Genomic DNA, 19,463 nt, shown 5'->3' on the forward strand with positions numbered 1-19,463 from the left:
ATTCCCTACTCTAGGGCCCTGCCTTCCCAAGAATATCATTGCCTCTCTCAACCCTAGGGGTGTGGAAGGGGTGCTTTCTATTTTCTAGGAATTATATTCTTCCCAGATACTTAAACTTTCCCAGTTGTCTGAAGTGGCAGTGATAAGGGTGGGAAGATCGAGGTAAAAGTTTGATGGGCTCACTGTAAGTTGATAAAGGGGTACTTCAGGGCCTTGGAGGCACTGTGTGGAGGACAAGAGCCAGAGGAGGCTGCCCCAGAGTCAAGAAGTTATTCCTTAGACCTCAGAGTTCCTAGTGGTAGTTACTTCTCAGCATGGTCCAGTCCCAGAAGTAGGATAGTCCACTTCAGAGAGGGCAAAGCAGGGGAAGGATATAGTCCTTCACCCACTTTTGGAAGGCCTCTCATCCCATGGACATGATACTTCCATTAAAGCCTTATTTTCCCAAGTTAATCAAACTTTCCCAACAGAAGAACCTGACTCAGTCAGCAGTCATTTATTAAATGCCTACTGTATACCAAGCACTGTGCTAAGATATATAAAAAAGAGCAAAAACCAGTCCCTTCTCACAAGGAGTTCATAGTCTAATGGGCAAGACAACAAGCTATATATCTGGATAAATTGGAGATAATCTTTAAAGAAAAGGCACTAGCATTGAAGGGGATTAGGAATGCTTCCTGAGACTTTTTAAAATAAGTAGACAGTATAAGGTTGGTATAGGAAATAATGAGTTGGTGAACTTAGAAAAATATGGAAAGACTTGGACTTATGAAGGAAGGTATTGTCTACCCTCAGAGAAACAGAGACAAATAAGTATAATATGGTCTTATGTAGATGCATATAAATGTATATGTCTGCATATGAGAATAATTATAGATATCTAAGCATATGTTTGTATATATAAGTGTATGTATGTATGTGTATATATATGTTCGTGATATTTATGTATATGTGTTTATATATGTATGTACATATATAGGTATGGGTGTATGTGTGTATGTATATGTGTGTGTGCTTATATGTGTGTGTACATATTTATGTGTATACATATATAGGTATATGTGTATATGCATGTGTTTATAAATGTGTGAGTACATGTATGCGTGTATGCATATGTAGGCATGTGTGTATGTGCTTATATATGTATGTACATACATGTGTATACATATGTTGGTGTGTGTTGTGTATGTATAGCTATACTTAACTGTAGCCTTCTTGGGGGAGGTGGGGAAGAAGAAGAAAAAAAGGGGTGTGTGTGTGTGTGTGTGTGTGTATAGCTATACTTAACTGTAGCCTTCTTGGGGGAGGTGGGGAAGAAGAAGAAAAAAAGGGGTGTGTGTGTGTGTGTGTGTGTGTGTGTGTGTGTATAGCTATACTTAACTGTAGCCTTCTTGGGGGAGGTGGGGAAGAAGAAAAAAAAGGGGGGGTGTGTGTGTGTATGTATAGCTATACTTAACTGTAGCCTTCTTGGGGGAGGTGGGGAAGAAAAAAGAACAAAGTAAAAAGTACCCTGCAGAGAACAAACTCACAGGAAGCAAAGGAAAGATGGACAGCTCTGAACACAACATGCAGTATTTATCACGTAGGCTTTCTTGAAATGGAAATTTATTACTGTGTATTTTGAATCCTTTTTTACTTTCTGCTGTGCACATGGCAATGCTTTTTGTTCTTTCCCTATTTTTATTTAAGTTTTAGTATTTAAGTTTGTAATATGTTTCTTTTCCTTTTCTTATTGTGTATTTAAGTTTAAATACATATATAGAAAGGAAAAAGCAGAAAAAAGAGAAAAAGAAAAGGCATGGCTTCCTGTAGAAGGTGAGATTTTAGCTGGGACTTGAAGGAAGCCGTGGAAGCCAGGAGTCAGGGATGAGGAAGGAGAGTGTGCTGGGTGTGGCAGAGAGTGGGGGGAAATGACCCAAGTTGTGAGGTAGAGTGTTTTGTTCATGGAACAGCAAGGAAACCAGTATTGCTGAATTATAGAATGCTTGGTGTGGGGCAGGGGAGGTTATGAGTAAAGTGTTAGGAGAGGGCTGGGTTATGAAGGGCTTTGAATGGCACACAGAGGATCCAGGAGGTGTTACTGAGCCACTGGAGTTTATTGAATTAGGGGGATGGTAGGGTTCAACTAGCTTTTCGGGAAGATTAATTTGTCAGCTGATTGGAAGGTGGACTAGACTTGGGAGACACAAGGCAGGGAGACTAACGGACAAGATATTTCAGCAGTCTGGACTTGCTGTGATGACTTGCCTCATGGTGATGATGATGTCAGAGGACAGAAGGGGGTACTTGTAAGAGATGTTACAAAGGTTAAATTGACAGAACTGGTCAACAGATTGATTATAGGGATGGGGGAAGAGGTGTCAAGGGTGACACCTGGATTGTGAGCTTAAGTGACTGGGAGGTGAGAGGTAGAGGATGATCTTGGGGCCAGAATGTGTTTGGAAGAATCGTTCTCTCTGTCTCTGTCTGTCTGTCTGATACACACACACACACACACACACACACACACACACACACACACACACACACACACACACACACACAACACACACACACACACACACACACACACACACACCACACACCCCTGTCTTGACAACGAAGGATTGTTGCTGTAAAAGGAGTACTGTCCCCATATGCCTGTCCCTCTCTGGGAGGCCAAATTATAACAATCTGGTTGAAATAGGAGTGAACTAGGAGTGAAGAGTGCCAGGTCCTGACCTGACACTGTACCCCAGCAGCAGTCTCATGGTGTCCCAGTGTCTCTATTTCTCCTCACAAGGTGGTCTACCAGCACTTCATCTGAGTGCACCGTTCATGTCACTTACCTCTGGACTAGTTTATGGTGCTTGTCCCAGTACAAAGGTTCCTGTGTATGGCCTTTCCAGGGGCTTTTCAATACCGTACATATATAAAGATTGTTTTTTGATGGAAGAAGTTGCTATTTGAAGAGTATTATGTGGGCTCAAATTACAAAATGAGGTCTCCACTGTGGGATCCTAAGTCTGATGCAACAGTGGAATTTTTGAAAGGAATATATTATTGTGCTTTATGTGGAATTTTAAAAATTAATGTATTTTATTAATATTTATTTGTTTTGCCATAGCTAGATTTCCCCCTGTATCTTTCTTGCTCCTCCTCAAAGAGTGTCCTTTATTAAAAAGTTTTTTTTTTCCTGGAAGAAATAGAAAGAAAGAGGAAGAGAAAAAAAATTCACCATTACTAATTAATACATTGAAAAAAGTTTGACATTATATGCCATGTTCAACATTTCTGACCCTCCCCACCCACTGCAAACAATCAGCAGGATGAGTCTTCTCATATCTTTTTTCAGGGCCAAGCCTATACTTTATAATTTTACAACATTCATTTTCAATTGTGGTGGTTATTTCCATTTATGTTGTTGTGTTCATTGTGTACATTTGTTTTCCTGGCACTGCTTACTTCACTTTGCATCATGTCTTTCCATACTTCTTTACAATCGTTGTATAGTCTTAAGCAAATTTACAAATTCTGAAATCAATTCCTTGTTTTAATAAACATGGGAAGAGAAGAAAAAATGTTATTGGCAAGGAAAAATGTAAGGAGAACTGGTACTCTTTTAAAGACTTTAAAACCATGACTGTATATGTTGAATTGGATCCATAGACGTGAGGCCATTCTACTATGGCTTGAAGAAATGAGATTCCCTTTATCCAATTTGAGCCAGGTAGCATCTGAAGTTTGGGTTTTTGTTTATAGCGTCTTGGAAGCAGGAAGATAGAAATAAAATAAAAGATTCAGATGGAAGGAATAAACTAATTAAGAGAATGGATTGTCTAATTTACGAGTAAAGGGAGACGGAAATGATAATATTTTGCAGATGCTTACCAGAGGAAATCCTTTGTTGACATGAGAAAAGTAGGACAAAAAGGAAATTTCTTCCTGGGACAAATGAATGACAATGAAAATAGGAATAAATAAATTAATATCTTATGCTATTGGTTTTGAAGAATCTAGAACTAGAAAGCTCAAATAACAAGAATTGGGAGGGAGGGAAAGATGCATTCTGCATCCTACTTTGAAAAAAGGCTGAGGAAAAGAAAATTTGCAGGAAATCAGGGATTTACTTTTACAATCAACTCCCAGCATTTTTTTGTTGAGTTGTTTCAGTCATGTCCAACTCTTCATGATCGCATTTGGGGTTTTCTTGGCAAAGATACTGGAATGGTTTGCCATTTCCTTCTCCAGCTCATTTTACAGAGGAGAAAACTGAGGCAAACAGAGTTAAATGATTTGCCCAGGGTCACACAACTTATAGGCGCCTAAGGCCAGATTTGAACTCATAAGGATAAATCTTCCTGATTCTAAGCCCAGTGCTCCATCCACTGTACCACCTAGCTGCCTTAACTCTCAGCATATTGCATATGAGTTCAGATTTAATCTATTCTCTTATACTTTCTATGTCCTCAGTATTCTACATTGAAAATTGATGCTAATGATAATAAACTTGAGGCACTGAAGATACTGGTATTTGTATCAAAGGATGATGAAAATATCTTTAGTATTATTTAACTGTTAACTAAATTTAATTATGTTCAAATTCTTTAAAATTATTCATCTCTATCAATTATAATATTCACTTAATCACTGATCTCTCCTCTTTTGTCCTTGGAAGTGGGGGGACCCCTTTCAGGGTGATTTCCATTCTTAACCCCTCATCCTCAAAAAAGGAAAAGGAAACCTCCAGAGCACTGTTCTCTGAAGTCCAAGGAGCATCAGAGAAGTTCTTAGCCTAGGGTATATGGGCCCTGGATGGATCTTAGGGAGGTCTGTAAACTTGGAGAGGAAAAAATATACATCTTTATTTTTACTAACCTCAAATTAGAATCTAGCATTTCCTTCCATTATGAATGTAGACAACAAATAATATTCTGAGAAATGGGCTTCCTTGGAGGGGCTCGTGATACAAAAAAAGATTACAAATGCTCAATCTAGATAAATAGGAGGTGACAGTCTACATATTTAGCCTGAATTGCTAGGAAACTCCCTGTTAATGAGAACTACTACCTGTCTGGGAACCGTTATTCTTAATGGGAGCAAACTGCAGAAATACTGTGGTATATGCGTTTGAGACATTTAAAGAAATGTAAAATCTTTGAGGGTGTGGGTTGTTTTATTCTTTGTATGACTGTCTCTAGGGCCTACCACGTAGTATACGCTTAAAAACTATTGATTGGTTGAATAGTGGACAAACTGAAAAGTCAGATGATCAATGCCATTGACTCGGTGATGAATGTTATACAGATATTACAAGGGTCCTTTTTGGTACACATCAATTAAAAAAAAAAAACCTTTCAGTCTTAAGAAGGCCATACTCTACAGAAACAGAAATCCCTAGGGAGAAAGTAAAGCAAATGAATCCATGACAAAAAATCATGACTTTGGAGGATAAGGTAACTAGGTAGTTAAGCTGGTAAGAATAGGGGCAGCTAGGTGGTACAGTGGATAGAGTGCTGGCCTGGAGTCTGGAAGATCTGAGCTCAAATCTGGCCTTAGGCACGGAAGATCTGAGTTCAGATCTGGCCTTAGGCACTTACTAGGTGTGTGACCCTGGGCAAGTCACTTAAGCCTGTTTGCCTTGGTTTCCTCATCTGTAAAATGAGCTGAAGAAGGAAATGACAAACCACTCCACTATCTTTGCCACGAAAACTACAAATGGGATCGTGAAGAGCTGGATACAACTGAAGTGACTGGACGACAACAACAACAAAAAGCTGGTAAGATCATGGCACTAATGATGTTCGGATATGTGCATTTTATCCCCAAGAGAAGAATTTTGCATAGCCTTAATCTTGCTTCTCTTTGTCATATTTATATGTAAGTGACTCAGGTAAAATCCATCGCCTGCCTACGATATTTACTGTCGCACTGATGGTCAATCATAGTACCACCATCATGGATTCTAAACCTAGCACTTCAAAAAAGATGCCCACTAAACACATCTACGAAATCTGTCATCAGATAGAGTAACTTATCTTCGAAAATTCCAGATGCCTCATCTCATAGTTGTAAGGGGATTTCACTAATGAGCATTCTGGAATCACAGACTAATAGAAGTTCATAGCTGGGAGGTACTGTGGAAGCCATGCAATCCAAACCTCCTTATTTTACAGATGAGGAAAACAAGCTTCAGAGAGGCTGAGTGACTTACCCATGCTCATACAGTAATTAGTGTCAGACTCGCTCAGCCCTGACAACCAAAAGAACCACAATGAAGTTGGCTCTTTCTTTCCTTTTAAAGAACAAATTATTTTCTTTTGTTTATGACCCACTAGCACCATGAAGTTTCTCCCAAAGCTTCAAAATTGACCTTCCAAAGGAAATGCTCAGTTCTAAGAAAACTCATTTGTTTGTCCCCTATGGGTTTATTTTTTTTAATCTTCATTTCCTAATATAGCTCTTCCTCTCCCCTACCCAGTAAGCCATACTTTGTAACAAGAAATAAAGTAGAAACAAATTCACCAAAACTAAACAAGACTTCAATAGAGTCTGTCAATGTTCCACTCTCATAGTCTCTTTTCTTTTACCAAACACGATCATTCTAATTACAGTTTTCAGTCTGATGTATTATTTTCTTTCAATTTACATTGTTGTTGTCATTGTGTATGTTGTCTTCCTGGTTCTGTTTATTTCACTTCAGTTCATTTAGGTCTTCTCAGCTCCTCTGAATTCTTCATATTTACCATTGCATATGGCACAATAATGCACAGCTAGGTGGCACAGGGGGTTAGAGTGCTGGGCCTGGAGTCAGGAAGACTCATCTTCATGAGTTCAAATCCAGCCTCTGATATTTTACTAGCTGTGTGATGCTGGGCAAGTCATTTAACCCTGTTTGCCTCAGTTTCTTCTTCTGTAAAATGAGCGGGAGAAGGAAATGGCAACCACTCTAGTATTTTTGCCAAGAAAACCCCAAATGAGGTCACAAAAATTCTAACATGACTGAAAATGGCACAATAACATTCTATCACAATCATGTGCCATACTTTGCTTATCCCCAATAGATATATGCTCCATTCTTATGCAGCATGTTCTTGCTTCTTTGCTTAATGCCATACATTCAGCTAGCTGGCATTAAGAATGATACCTAAATCTATTATCAAATGCTGGTATAACAGAATATCCTCATGCTGCCTCCTACTCTAAAAACAAATGGAAGCTTGTTTTCAAGTGGGAAGACTGTGCTGTCATCCTTCATTCCTGTTTCAAAGCCTAAAAATAAGTGTGGGGTAGGTAGGGCATAGGAGGGGAAAAGTAGTGTGGGTAGAAATTATGGGGCAGCATCTTAATTAAATTTCATCTCAAATAGAGTTGGGTAAAGAGTTTTGGGCGTATTGCTTAAATAGGTTGCAAAATTGTGGGACCCAGTGCAGGTGGACTTCTCTAGAGCATAACAGCTGAAGCCTTTTGCTATCTCCCCCTCTCCCAGGGGAATCTCAGGTCTTCTAACTTGGGAACTCTTCATCGGAAGTTCCTAGTACCAATACAACTGGAGCCCAAGGCCCTCTCTTTCACTTATGAGCATGGATCACCCCTAATAGTGGGCCTCAAATATCAGAAGCATTTCTCCCCTCCTGTTCTGGCTTTCACTTGCCAAAGAAGAGCCTTCTGTGAGTGGTGGATTGTGGTGGAGTTGGAACTCCCCCCAAGGAAGGAAAATTAAAGGGAATTTAAATCGAAGTTTCTTCAGTGCTTGACCTCATTCCACACTGGATTCCAATGCTTTCCCCCCTCACTCTCCTCCTTCCTGTCTCTTTCCCACTCCCACCTCCCAATGCAGTCGAGGTAGCCTAGAGTTAGTTAGGAAAGAAGTCACTTGGAGAAGTGACTTATCACTTATTATATCATATATCATTATATCATATATCATTATATCATATCACTCACTATATCATATCTGCTTTTTCCTCAGAAGAGATTTCCTAGTTACTTCTCTGGCATGCCAAGTGTGTATCTGTAATTAGGTCTATCCATCAGTAGTTCTCAGGGTTTTTAAAGCCATGCTTAGTCATAAGAGGTGTTTATAAGTAAAATCCACTCCAAAATCCAGTTGCTCTAGAAAATCTGCTTCTAAAGTTACCAGGGGAAATTTGGTCCTCTCCTTAATAGACTACAACACACATCCCCATGCAGCAACAGTAACAGTAATGGAATGATCTATTAAAATCGTGTGAAGAAGTGCTATCTAGTTTCATCTCTCTTTATTTAGCTCGTATTATTCAATGTGATAATAAAACTTCCCAGGTTGGACAGAAGATTCAATATGGGAAAAGATTGCAAGGCTATGCATCTGTGTCCACATACCTCAACTTTCAGGTTTCCCTTAGCCCAGGTCTAAGCTGCATTTACTTTGGGGGCAAATCAGAGAAGTGATGCCCTCATACTCAGTTTCTCATCAGGAGTTGAAAGCAGCTGTATGTGTCTATATTGTGGGCTTCTTCTGGGCAAGATAAATTTAATACTTGCCATCCAAACTGAAGCACCCCTAGTGCACGTGTCCCTAGACTCCCCCCTCCTATCTTTGTAGCTTATCCTACATATCTGAGATCATCTGGATTCATTAAGGAGCTGAATTTCACCCAATTAAGTGAAATAACTGAATGATGGAGATACCAGCTGAGTCAGGGAGATGATAAAATGCCCCACTGGACTTCCTGCCTCTAGTATCACCCTCCCTTTTTCCAATCTGTCCTCACTGCTACGGACAATTTTGTCTTCTCTTCTTGGCACAAGAAGTTTCTAGTGTAGTACAGGGAAAAAATTACTGAATCTGGAGTCAGAGGACCTGGGTTTAATTCTTAGTTCTCCCAGAGTACGACAAGGGGCAAGTTACACCCTCTCTAGGCCTCAGTTTCTTCATCTGCAAAATGAATAGGTTGAATCGCATGACCTCTAAGATCCCTTCCAACTGAAAATCTATGAGTCTTCGATCTTAAGAATTAGAACAGTTGTTGTTATTCAGTCATGTCTGACTCTTTGTGACCCTATTTGGGGTTTTCTTGGCAAAGATACTGGAGTGCTTTGCCATTTCCTTCTCCATCTCATTTTACACATGAGAAAACTGAGATAAATAGGGTTAAGTGACTTGCTCAGGGTCACACAGGTAGTAAGTGTCTAAGGCCAGATTTGAACTCATGAAGGTGAGTCGTCATGACTTCAGGCCCCAGGTGTTCTATCCACTGTGCCACCTAGCTGCCCATTGGGATTGGAACAGACCTTAGATACAATCTGAAGCGGACGAATGTACTAACTCTTTTCTAGATAGAGAAGGTAAGAGCCAGAGAGATCATTTGCTACAGGATCACTGAACTAGGTCTAAAGTGCAGGTCTGACATTTCCTTTTCCCCATTCCCATTTAACTTTTTTAAACAAAAAACCTAAATTGTTCTGGTGTGTGACCGTTATGCAGATATAAATGTTTATATATACACCTTATGTCTGTGTATCTTCATCAGTGCATCTTAGATTTTAAATCCCTGGAGTCCATGTCTTTGTATGGCACCTAGCATCATGCCACACTTAATTAGATGTTTTAATATATTATTATAATGATGAAGATAACCTATTTGTTACAGTTATAGACTTATCCTTAGTTACTCAATCCTAAAAAAATGAAAATGAGTTTTTTGGATTAAGGCTTGTTTAATTTCAAGAAAAATCAGACTTGTTTTCATCTCTTTCATGAAAGATAGAAGACTTTTTGTATTTTGACAGACATCAGAGACAAAAATATAGCTCTTCTCTGGAAGATATTAAATTTTTCAACGGTTTCTCAATACAATTGTTAAAAGATTACAAGCACCTTAACAAAGAAGCAGTCCACCATTATGAGGTATTGATGTCAGAATGCATCCAATTGCTGTCCATCATGTCTGGTTCTCATGAGAGAAAGGGAAGAAGATTTGGAAAGCGATGATCTGCTTGTCCTGCTCCAGTCCCCGTTCCCCCCCCCCTTAACTCTGGGGTGGACAGTCTTACTTTTCTTGCTCTGTTTCTTATCCCACTGCCTCAGAGGAATAGTATCCAGCATTCTCAACATTCTCATTGACCTCTTGGTCACAACCTAGTTTGTCATTGCCCATAGACATTCTACAAAAATTCACCCAAGTAGATGCTATGCTCAATATGTTTTAGTTAAATAGGTCACCATACATGGGATCATAGTTGAAGAGCTGGAAAGGATGTCCAGAGGTCATCTCGTCTAATATCATCATTTTACAGATGAGCAAACTGAGGCCCAGGGAGGTTTTCATGGCTTGTCCAAGGTCACATGGGTAGTTGGTAGCAGAGGTAGGGTTTCAGCCTCCATCCTCTGACCCCAGAGCCATTGCTTGTCCCATGGTGCCATAATATGCCCTTTCTCCTCAGCTCTCCTGCTCTTTCGGCTCGAAGAATGGACATGCAATGGAATAGATTAGATTTCTCTTTTCATTGTTTCCCATATGAGCTAGAATTTTTTAAAAGGTTTTTAATGTGGGATAGGGGCAGCTAGTAGCACAGTGAATAGAGTGCTGGGTCTGGAATCAGGAAGACTCCTCTTCCTGAGTTCAAATGTGTCCTCAGACACTTAGTAGCTGTGTGACCCTGGGCAAGTCACTTAACCCTGTTGTCCTCAGTTTCCTCACCTGTAAAATAAGCTGGAGAAGGAAGTGGCAAACCACTCCAGTATCTCTGCCAAGAAAACCCCGAATGGGGTCACAAAGAGTCAGATATAACTGAAAAAAACACAACCGAGCAACAAAAAACAGCAACAACAACCTGAGATGACTGCAGAGAAAGAAGATAGCTTCACCCCCAGGCCGCTGCAGCTTCCGCTCTTGGGGAACAATGATGTTGAAGAGTGAATGATTCTGAGAAGTTTATCCAGCATGCATCCTTGAAGTGTTAAATAAATACCCTTGATGATGCTGACGGAAAGTTGGATCAGGGCTGCTGTGGCTTTCCGCTCTAAGGCTGCCTTGTATCTACTTTGTGTTTCTCTTATATGTACTGATTTGTGTATATGTGTGAAATGTATGCTCCTTGAAGGCAGGAATTAGTTTTTTCTTTTCTTTTCTTTTCTTTTTGTTTTGTTTTCTGTATCCCTCGATTTTAACACAGTGTCTGGAACATGATAAGTAGTTAATAAATGCTTATTTATTAATTATTCCCATACTTGATTAAGTGCCACGATTTCAAGAAATTTGTAGACCTTGCTTTATATTCAATACTTCTGTCTCATCCCCAAGAAATAATTAAGATGGCATTGCTTTCAAGAAAAAAAAGGTTAAAATTAGAAGCCTCTAAGAAGGTTTGAACAAAGATTTGACAAGAAGCAAGAGGATGGACCAGATGACTTACTGAGAGGCTTTGTAGTTCTAGGATAACAGCCTTGTGCTTATGTATACTTTTGCACTTTCCTTGAACCAAAGCCAAACTCCTGTTGAAGTTTGGCTCTGTTTGGGTAAGAAAATGCCTTCTCCTGCTTCAGACTCCACTCTAGACCGTCTATATATATTTTTTCTTTTTTTTTCCCTTATAGTTGCTCTTTCATTAACATTGAGGTAGACCAAATAAAGCATCCTTATTCTGTGAGTTACTCTTGGTGTAGACTTTTATCTTTCTCCTTAATGAGACATTTTTCTCAAACAAAGCACACAGTATATTTTGCTTATGTTACTTGTCAAGTCCCTGAAAAATCCCTTTGGCATTTTGTGTTTAGCAATATGCTATATAGCAAACAGGGAGCAAGGACTGGACTTTTTCCCTGTTCAGTTCCAACTCAGTCCATTTTTTGTTTTGGTGAGTCAGTGGAGTTAAGTGACTTGCCCAGGGTCACACAGCTAGTGAGTATCATATGTCTGAGGCCAGATTTGAACTCAGGTCCTCCTGACTCCGAACTCAGGTCCTCCTGACTCCAGAGCCGGTGCTCTATCCACTGTGCCATCTAGCTGCCCCTCAGTCTATTTTTCAAAAAGGCATTCATAGCAGTGTGGTTAATAAGGCACTGGGTAAACAAATAAATGTCATGAAACCAAGACTAATCCTCCTATTCTTAATATCTCAGATTCATTTAAAAATAATTATTCCACAACAGAAAAGGACCTTTTTTTCATAGACCCCTGAGAACCTTTATATTTAATTTGTAACAGGTATTAAACAAGAAAGACAAATAAATAAGGGAAAATCCCTACCTTTGAGGAACTTTGAGGAATTGGGGAAGATGAGACATGTACATTATAATTATAACTAAGTTAAATGTAACATACTGTATATAACTATATATTGAGATTTAAGATAGCACACAATGAAGTTAAGGTGCTATATGGTTAGATTAAGGGAGCTATAACTTTCAGATTGAAGGAAGGAATGGAGATTCAATGTCGGCTTTATGGAAGAGATGGCATATGAGTGGATTTTAAAAGATAAATAGGATATCATCAATCAATAAGCATTTATTAATCACCTGTTATTTCTCAGGCATTGCACCAGGCATGAAGGAGACAGGCAAAAGGAAAACAGTCTCTTCACTCAAGGGACCTTGTTATTCAGTTCTTTCAGTCGTGTCTGACTCTCCATGACCCCATTTGAAGTTTTCTTAGCAAAGATACTGGAGTGGTTTGCTATTTCTTCTCCAACTCATTTTACAAATGAGGAAAATGAGGCAAACAGGGTTAAGTGATTTACCCAGGTTCATACAGCTATTAAGTGTCTAAGGCCAGCTTTGAACTCATGAATATGAGTCTTCCTCATTCCAAGCCCAGTGCCTTTATCTACTGCACCATAGGACCTTATATTCTAACAAAAGAAAATATGTATGTATACAGAATATGTGCCATCTTTGATATATACTGGCAGTGTATGACCCTGGGGAAATCACTTAATCTGTCAGTACTCTAAGCAACTTTCTACCACTACAAGTTGCAGAGATGGTGTCAACCTGCATTGGCAAAGGGAGTCTCCTCATCTGATATTTCATTGTACCAATAATATCACACCTGTCCCTATATATACAGGCATATGCAAATGCAAAGGTAACCTTGGAAAGGAAGGTACTGTCAACAGGAGGAACTTTTTCTGAATGATAACACTTGAAGTGAGTCTTGAAGGAAACCAAAGATCCCAAGAGGCAGAAGTGAAAAGGCATATGGGACAGCTGGCACAAAAGTAAAAAGTCTTGTGTGAACAACAGTGAGAAGGCCAATGGAACTGGACCACAGAGTGTTTTAGAGAAGATATATATATATATATAATGTATGTATGTATATATATATGTATATATCTATATATCTGTATATCTATATAGATAGATATATAGATATATAGATATATGTATGTATGTATATAACTGAAAAGGTAGGGTGGGACCAGGCTGTGAAGAGCTTTAAATACAAATAAAGGAGTTTATATTTGATCTTCAAGGTGGTAGGGAGATAGGGAGCCACTGGGGTTTATTGAGTTGTGTGGTTAGACCTGTGCTTTAGAAAAAATCACTTTGGCAGCTGTGTGGAGGGTGGATTGAAGTGTGGAGATGCTTGAAGCAGGGAGACTAATCGGGAAACAATTGTTTACAGCAGTAACTTGTAGACATTTATTAGCTGTGTGATTCTGAGCAAATCACTTTACCTCTGCTTGACTCAGTTTCCTCCAATAGTCTAGGCTAGAGGTAATGAACTCTTACCCTAGGGTGGTGGCTGTGTGAGTACAAAGCAAGGAACAGACACAAGAAATGTTGTGAAGGCAGAAGTGATAAGATTTGGCAACAGATTTGATCTGTTAGGTGAGTGAAAGTGAGATGTCAAGGATAATACCAAGAGCCAAGGTGAGTGGGAGGATGGTGGTGTCCTCAACAGATATAGGGAAGTTTGGAAGAGAGTAAGTTTAAAGAGAAAGATGATGAATTCTATTTTACATGTTGGATTTGAAATGTCCAGTAGACAGGTATTGATGTAGGACTAGACCTCAAGAAAGCCTAGGGCTGAAGGATATATAGATATGGAAGTCATATTCATAGACATGATAATTGAACTCGTGGGAAATGATGAGTTCACTAAATGAGAGGCTACGGAGAGAAAAGAGAGGGCTCAGGAGAGCATATTGAGAGACACCCAGAGTTAATGAATAAATGTATCATACATTATACACACATATACATACAAAATCATACACTCAAATGAATCCACTGATTTCATCAGTTTGTGTATTTCCTCTAGTGATTCAAATTTCAACCCATCCAGATCTGTCCATGGGACCCACCCATGGTGCTAGGGGCTTTCCTTATTTTCTTTTGACTTAGGAGGATACCAGTGAAGCTCATTGGTTACTCATTGCTTTCATCTGTGAGCAAACCGTCTTTTTTTTTTTAATCACATATTTCTTTGATGACATTCTTTAATTTGGTTCTTCATCATTCTTTATTTGTTATGTGTTACAACCTGCTCTTACCCACCATAAATCTCTCATCTTCAATGTGACACTCATTTTCAGCATTTTGGAGACTATAGTCTTCCATGATTCAAAGCCATTTTCCCCAGACCTATGATTTCAATGGCAAAGGGAATTTCTGATGGGGAAAAACTCTCTCTGATAATGCAGGTCAGCAATTGTTCTACCACTAAAAATCTTAGACAGGTTTGGCAAAGCATTGAAAGATTAAATGAGCAGCCCAGGCCACACTGTTTGTATCTGTTATACCCTGAGACTGGGTCTCTGTCTACTAGGACATACTACTTTCTTTCTCTGTCTCTGTCTCTCTTTCTCCCCCCCCCCATATGTATAGGTATATATATATATAGAGATGTATATGTTGTATATTCATATAATTTTGGACAGTTGTATTTACCATTTTTGTAAAATGGACATTTAAAAAAACCCCTATAAATGTTACCTAAAGAATCATTTTGGTGAATTATTTATAATGTAAATAATTTACTCTTTAATTCATCTACTTCGTAGATTCATATTTTTCTTTTGTTTCCTTAAAGTGGAGTCCAACTGTATTTAAAAGAGACTTTGTAAGGCAAATGAGAGCATTATTATTTGTTACAGTTATCAATATAAAACTGAATGTGACTCTCTGAATAGGTTAGCATGGATTAGACGAATAGTAGGTTTCAATGATGCCATGGAACCATTAATCATTGAAATTATTGTTTGAAGTTCAACAATTCATCTTGTCTTAGGCAGGACAAAAGTGGTATCACCTTGTTTTACTACTTGGCCCTGTGTGTTAAATTTCTTGTGGTAATACCATGGCTACAGAGAGTAGCAGACTGTTGACTTTTCTCATTGAAAAAACATTTAATCCGATTTGGCATTGTGGCCACCTTCCTAATTGTTTGAATACTTGGCATCTGCAAACTCTTTCTTTTCATTTCTTTAAAGGTATTCATTTGCAGTCAGGCCCCTTTTTATCACTTGCCTCCTCTGACACAGTCAAAAATGATGACCATTTAAATACAGGCAAACAGTAGGGAAGAGAGGTTCATTCTTTGTGTGATATTCTTTACCCTGATCCCTCAGTAGTTGAGGCCGGCTCATGGCCACCAGGCTGTGTTATTGGGGTAAAATTTTAAGCCATATAACAAGTAAGCAATTAAAGGTTATAGTTTGCTTCAGTTTCCTCATTTATAAAATAAGGATAATAATGGGACTTACCACCCAGAGTTGTTGTGAGTATCAAATGAGTTAATATTTGTAAAGCACTTAGCACAGTGTCTGGTATATAGTAGGTGTTTAATAAATGCTTGTTTCCTTCTTTCCTTTCTTCCGTCCTTCTAATTTTCCTAGTTGAGAAATTATCCAAAATGGTGTCTCCTAATTTCAAATTATCTAGATTGCTTTACGTTTACAGGTAGATAGGGAATAGGAACTGGATCTATGATTTCCTTCGCATAAAAATCCCAAGTGAGGAAACTCCCACTGCAGATGGAAACTTTTTCCACAGCTCACAGTCTTACACAGTTGCCTAAAACATCAAGAGGGTAAGTGACTTGTCTAGGGTGTATCACACAGTTGGTATGTGTCAGAGACAGGACTAAAACCCAGGTCTTTCTGGTCCATAGGCTAGATCTCAACCACTATCCACTATGACACAGTCTAAAGCCACTATGTAATTCCCAGCTGAGCATTTCTGTTTCTGTATCCTCGGGAATATTTCTCTGGGGCATGATGGGGTTCCTGACAGTTTTCTGCCTGAGGTAGAGTGAAAGACAAGCATCTGTACTAGGTTGAGAAGTAAGAGACCAGGGGTCTGGTCCAGGGATGGGGAACCTGAGGCCTCGAGGCCACATGGGGCCCTCTAGGTCCTCAAGTGCAACCCTTTGACTGAAGCTAAACTTCAATTTGTTCTGTGAAGTTTGGCTTCTGTCAAAGGGCCTCACTTGAGGACCTAGAGGGCCCCACATGGCCTTGAGGCCACAGGTTCCCTACCCTTGGTGTAGCCTAACTCTCTAACTTGCTGGTTTTGGACATAGGCTCATGGGATCACAAATTTAGCCTCACATGGATCTGGGAGACCATAGAGTTCAACCCTCTCAATATTAATTAATTTATTTATTTCTTCATTCATTTAGTTTTAGTTTTCAGTATTAATTTTTATAAGATTTTGAGTTCCAAATTCCTACCCCTCCCCAATATGACATGCAGTCTGATATAGACTGTGCATGTACAATCATATTAAACATATTTCCACATTGGTCATGTTGTGAAAGAAGAATCAGAAGAAGAGGAAAAGCCATGAGAAAGAAAAAACAAAAAGAACAAAAAAGAGAAAGTAGTATGCTTCAATCTGCAATCAGACTCCATAGTTCTTTTTCTGGATGTGTGTAGCATTTTCCATCATGAATCTTTTGGAATTGTCTTAGATCATTGTATTGCTGAGGAGAGCTAAGTCTGTCAAAGTAGGTCATTGTACAATATTGCTGTTACTGTGTACATTGTTCTCCTGGTTCTGCTCACTTCACTAAGCATCAGTTCATTTAAGTCTTTCCAGTCAGCCCTCTTATTTTACAGATGAGGAAACTGAGGTACAGAGAGATTTTTGTGACTTTCCCAGAGTTGCACTGCTAGTTGGCATCTGAAGTGGAATCTGAACTGAAATCTTCCTGACTCCAAGTCTAGGGTCCTACCCACTCCATCAAGCTGCCTCAACTTCCTTACCCTTTCCATGCCTTAGTTCTCTTTTCTATAAAAATGTTTAAAGTACCTAAGTCTAATATAGTGAATATATGATGCATTTCTAAGTATAGAAGTTGGTACTTAATTTATAGAGCTCACCACCTGGGGCAGACAGAATATGCCAAGCAAGTATAAGGATGTTGCAGCCAAGAATTTTTAGTAAATCTTAATGAATGAAACAACAGCTTGATAGAATAGTACATGTTGCAGCCTAAAGAGGAAGCCTGATATAGTAGGCAGAGAGCCAGCCTTGAAGTCAAGAAAGCCCTGGGTTCAAGACCTTCTTTTGACACATACTAGCAGTGTGACCCTGGGCAAGTCACTGTCAAGTTCCCCAGGTAACTCACTGCGATTAGAATTTACAGAGCAGGTGCCTGTCTGCATTGGGAGATGGAGTTTCCTTACCTGGGAGTTCCCTATTTTAATGAAATTGTAGGTCAGTTCCTGCCCACCTCCCTCAAAAAAATAAAATATATGTTATAAACAATCAATAGAGGTAACGTACATTAGGGAGTAGTAGATAGAATGAGATAATGAGAGGGGAGGAGGTGGGATTTTGGAACTGTCTGAACCACAGGAGAGGATGACTGTGGGTTAGCTTCAGTCCAGATATAGAGTTTATTTCTAATCTGTTGAAGATAAGAGTGAAACATGACTTCTCATTCCTTTTTTCATTTTTTCTTTTCTTTTCCTCAATTACATGTAAAAAATTTTTAACTTTCACTTTTTAAATTTTGAGTTCCAAGTTATCTCCCTCTCCCTTCCTTCCCTCCCATCTCTTGAGAAATCATAGTGCAGTCCTGCGCTATGAATCCCAGAATGCTGGTCAGTTCTCAAACCCCATTATGAAAACTATGTGTGTAGCTGAAGTTTTGTTGATTTTTATTTTATCTGTAAATTATTCTCATTCTCCAGAACCTTTGCATCCAATATTTTCAGATTTTGTCACGGTCAGAGTGTCTTGGAAGAAGAAGGCAATAGCCTTCTTCATCTGTTTTCTCTTGCATAAAAAGAGTGTTTTCTTGCCCATTTGCCAGCTAAATCGGGATCAGGTGGTTTGCACAGTGACTGCTTTGAGTGAATGAATCTGAACCTTTAAGACTATGCTCATGACCACTGGGAAACCTTGGTTTAGGAAACCAGAGGAAGGTTCAGGATGCCACTGGTGTGTATCCTAAGCCCTGTAACAAACTGCACGCAGCTTAATGTTAGCAGCTTAAGGTTTAAAGTTTATTAATGCCTTACAGTGACCTGATATCCTTAAAGCCAGAGGACTTTGAAAAAATCCTGTTGTGTCTGTGATCTCCTACCACCTTGCTCCAAATATAGGCCTTGTACCTTCCCTTAATAACAGGCAATTAACAAACATTAAGTACCAACCATGTGCCATGCACTTTGCCAAACTCTGGGGATAAAAATACCAAAGTGAGACAGTCTCTGCCATCAAAGAGCTTACGTTAATACCTACAGGATGTTCCTTTCTGTCTTTTGCCTATCTGAGTTACTGTAGGGGGCTTGGATGTCTCCCTGCAACCAATCCTGACTTCTAACTCATGTTGTCTGCTTTTGTCCTTTGGTGAATGGCATCAGTGCAAAGTTCCTCCATGAATCCATTTCCCATTTCTGTTAGTGGGCATTGTCTCCACTGTCTTCACACTTCCTACCCCTTACTTCATCTTCAGTATCCCTACAAATGATCAGAATCCCAGCTTAGAAGATTTCCCAGATCCACCCACTTTGTCTCAGGTTTAAGACTCTGCCTCTATTCCACCCATCTGTCAACTAGCATACAACTTTTCAGTATCAACTTGTTACATAATAGTCTTTGCAAGTTTCAAAGCAACTCCCACAGGCATTCTGTTCTTATAACTACTTGAAACATACATCCTGATATTGAAATACAAATAGTTCAGAACTGATGAGGAGGGGGACTTTTTTTCAAATGTGGTTTTACTGTATAAATGGCCTACTATTAGCTAAGATATTTTTTTACCTTGATTTCTATCCCTATCGTTCTTCTGCCCACCACTCACTCCCAACCCCCAGCAGATACAACCAAGACATGATTTGTGTGTGATGAGGTTTTAATGTGTGAAATAAATTGCTGGGGCTTCTGAATATCAAATTTTATAAAAACAGAAAAAGGAACAATGAAAATGTCAAAGCTTGTTTCTAAATCTACTTACTTAATTTTGTATCAGTGGCTAGCCTTTTTAACACATAAGATGCATTTGGGAATTGAACATGTGAGGAATCCCAATACTACA

At 39.1% G+C, this 19,463-nt stretch overlaps 1 protein-coding gene across 2 annotated transcripts in view; it reads left to right on the forward strand.

Annotated features, from left to right (window-relative positions):
- Nucleotides 1–19,463, forward strand: part of PDE8B (phosphodiesterase 8B) — a 344,612-nt gene that overhangs the window by 196,099 nt on the left and 129,050 nt on the right. The window lies entirely within an intron of this gene.

This window comes from Phascolarctos cinereus, unplaced genomic scaffold (genome assembly GCF_003287225.1).
Source record: "Phascolarctos cinereus isolate Bilbo 61053 unplaced genomic scaffold, phaCin_HiC Scaffold_4;HRSCAF=312, whole genome shotgun sequence".
In the NCBI taxonomy this organism is placed as follows: Eukaryota; Metazoa; Chordata; class Mammalia; order Diprotodontia; family Phascolarctidae; genus Phascolarctos; species Phascolarctos cinereus.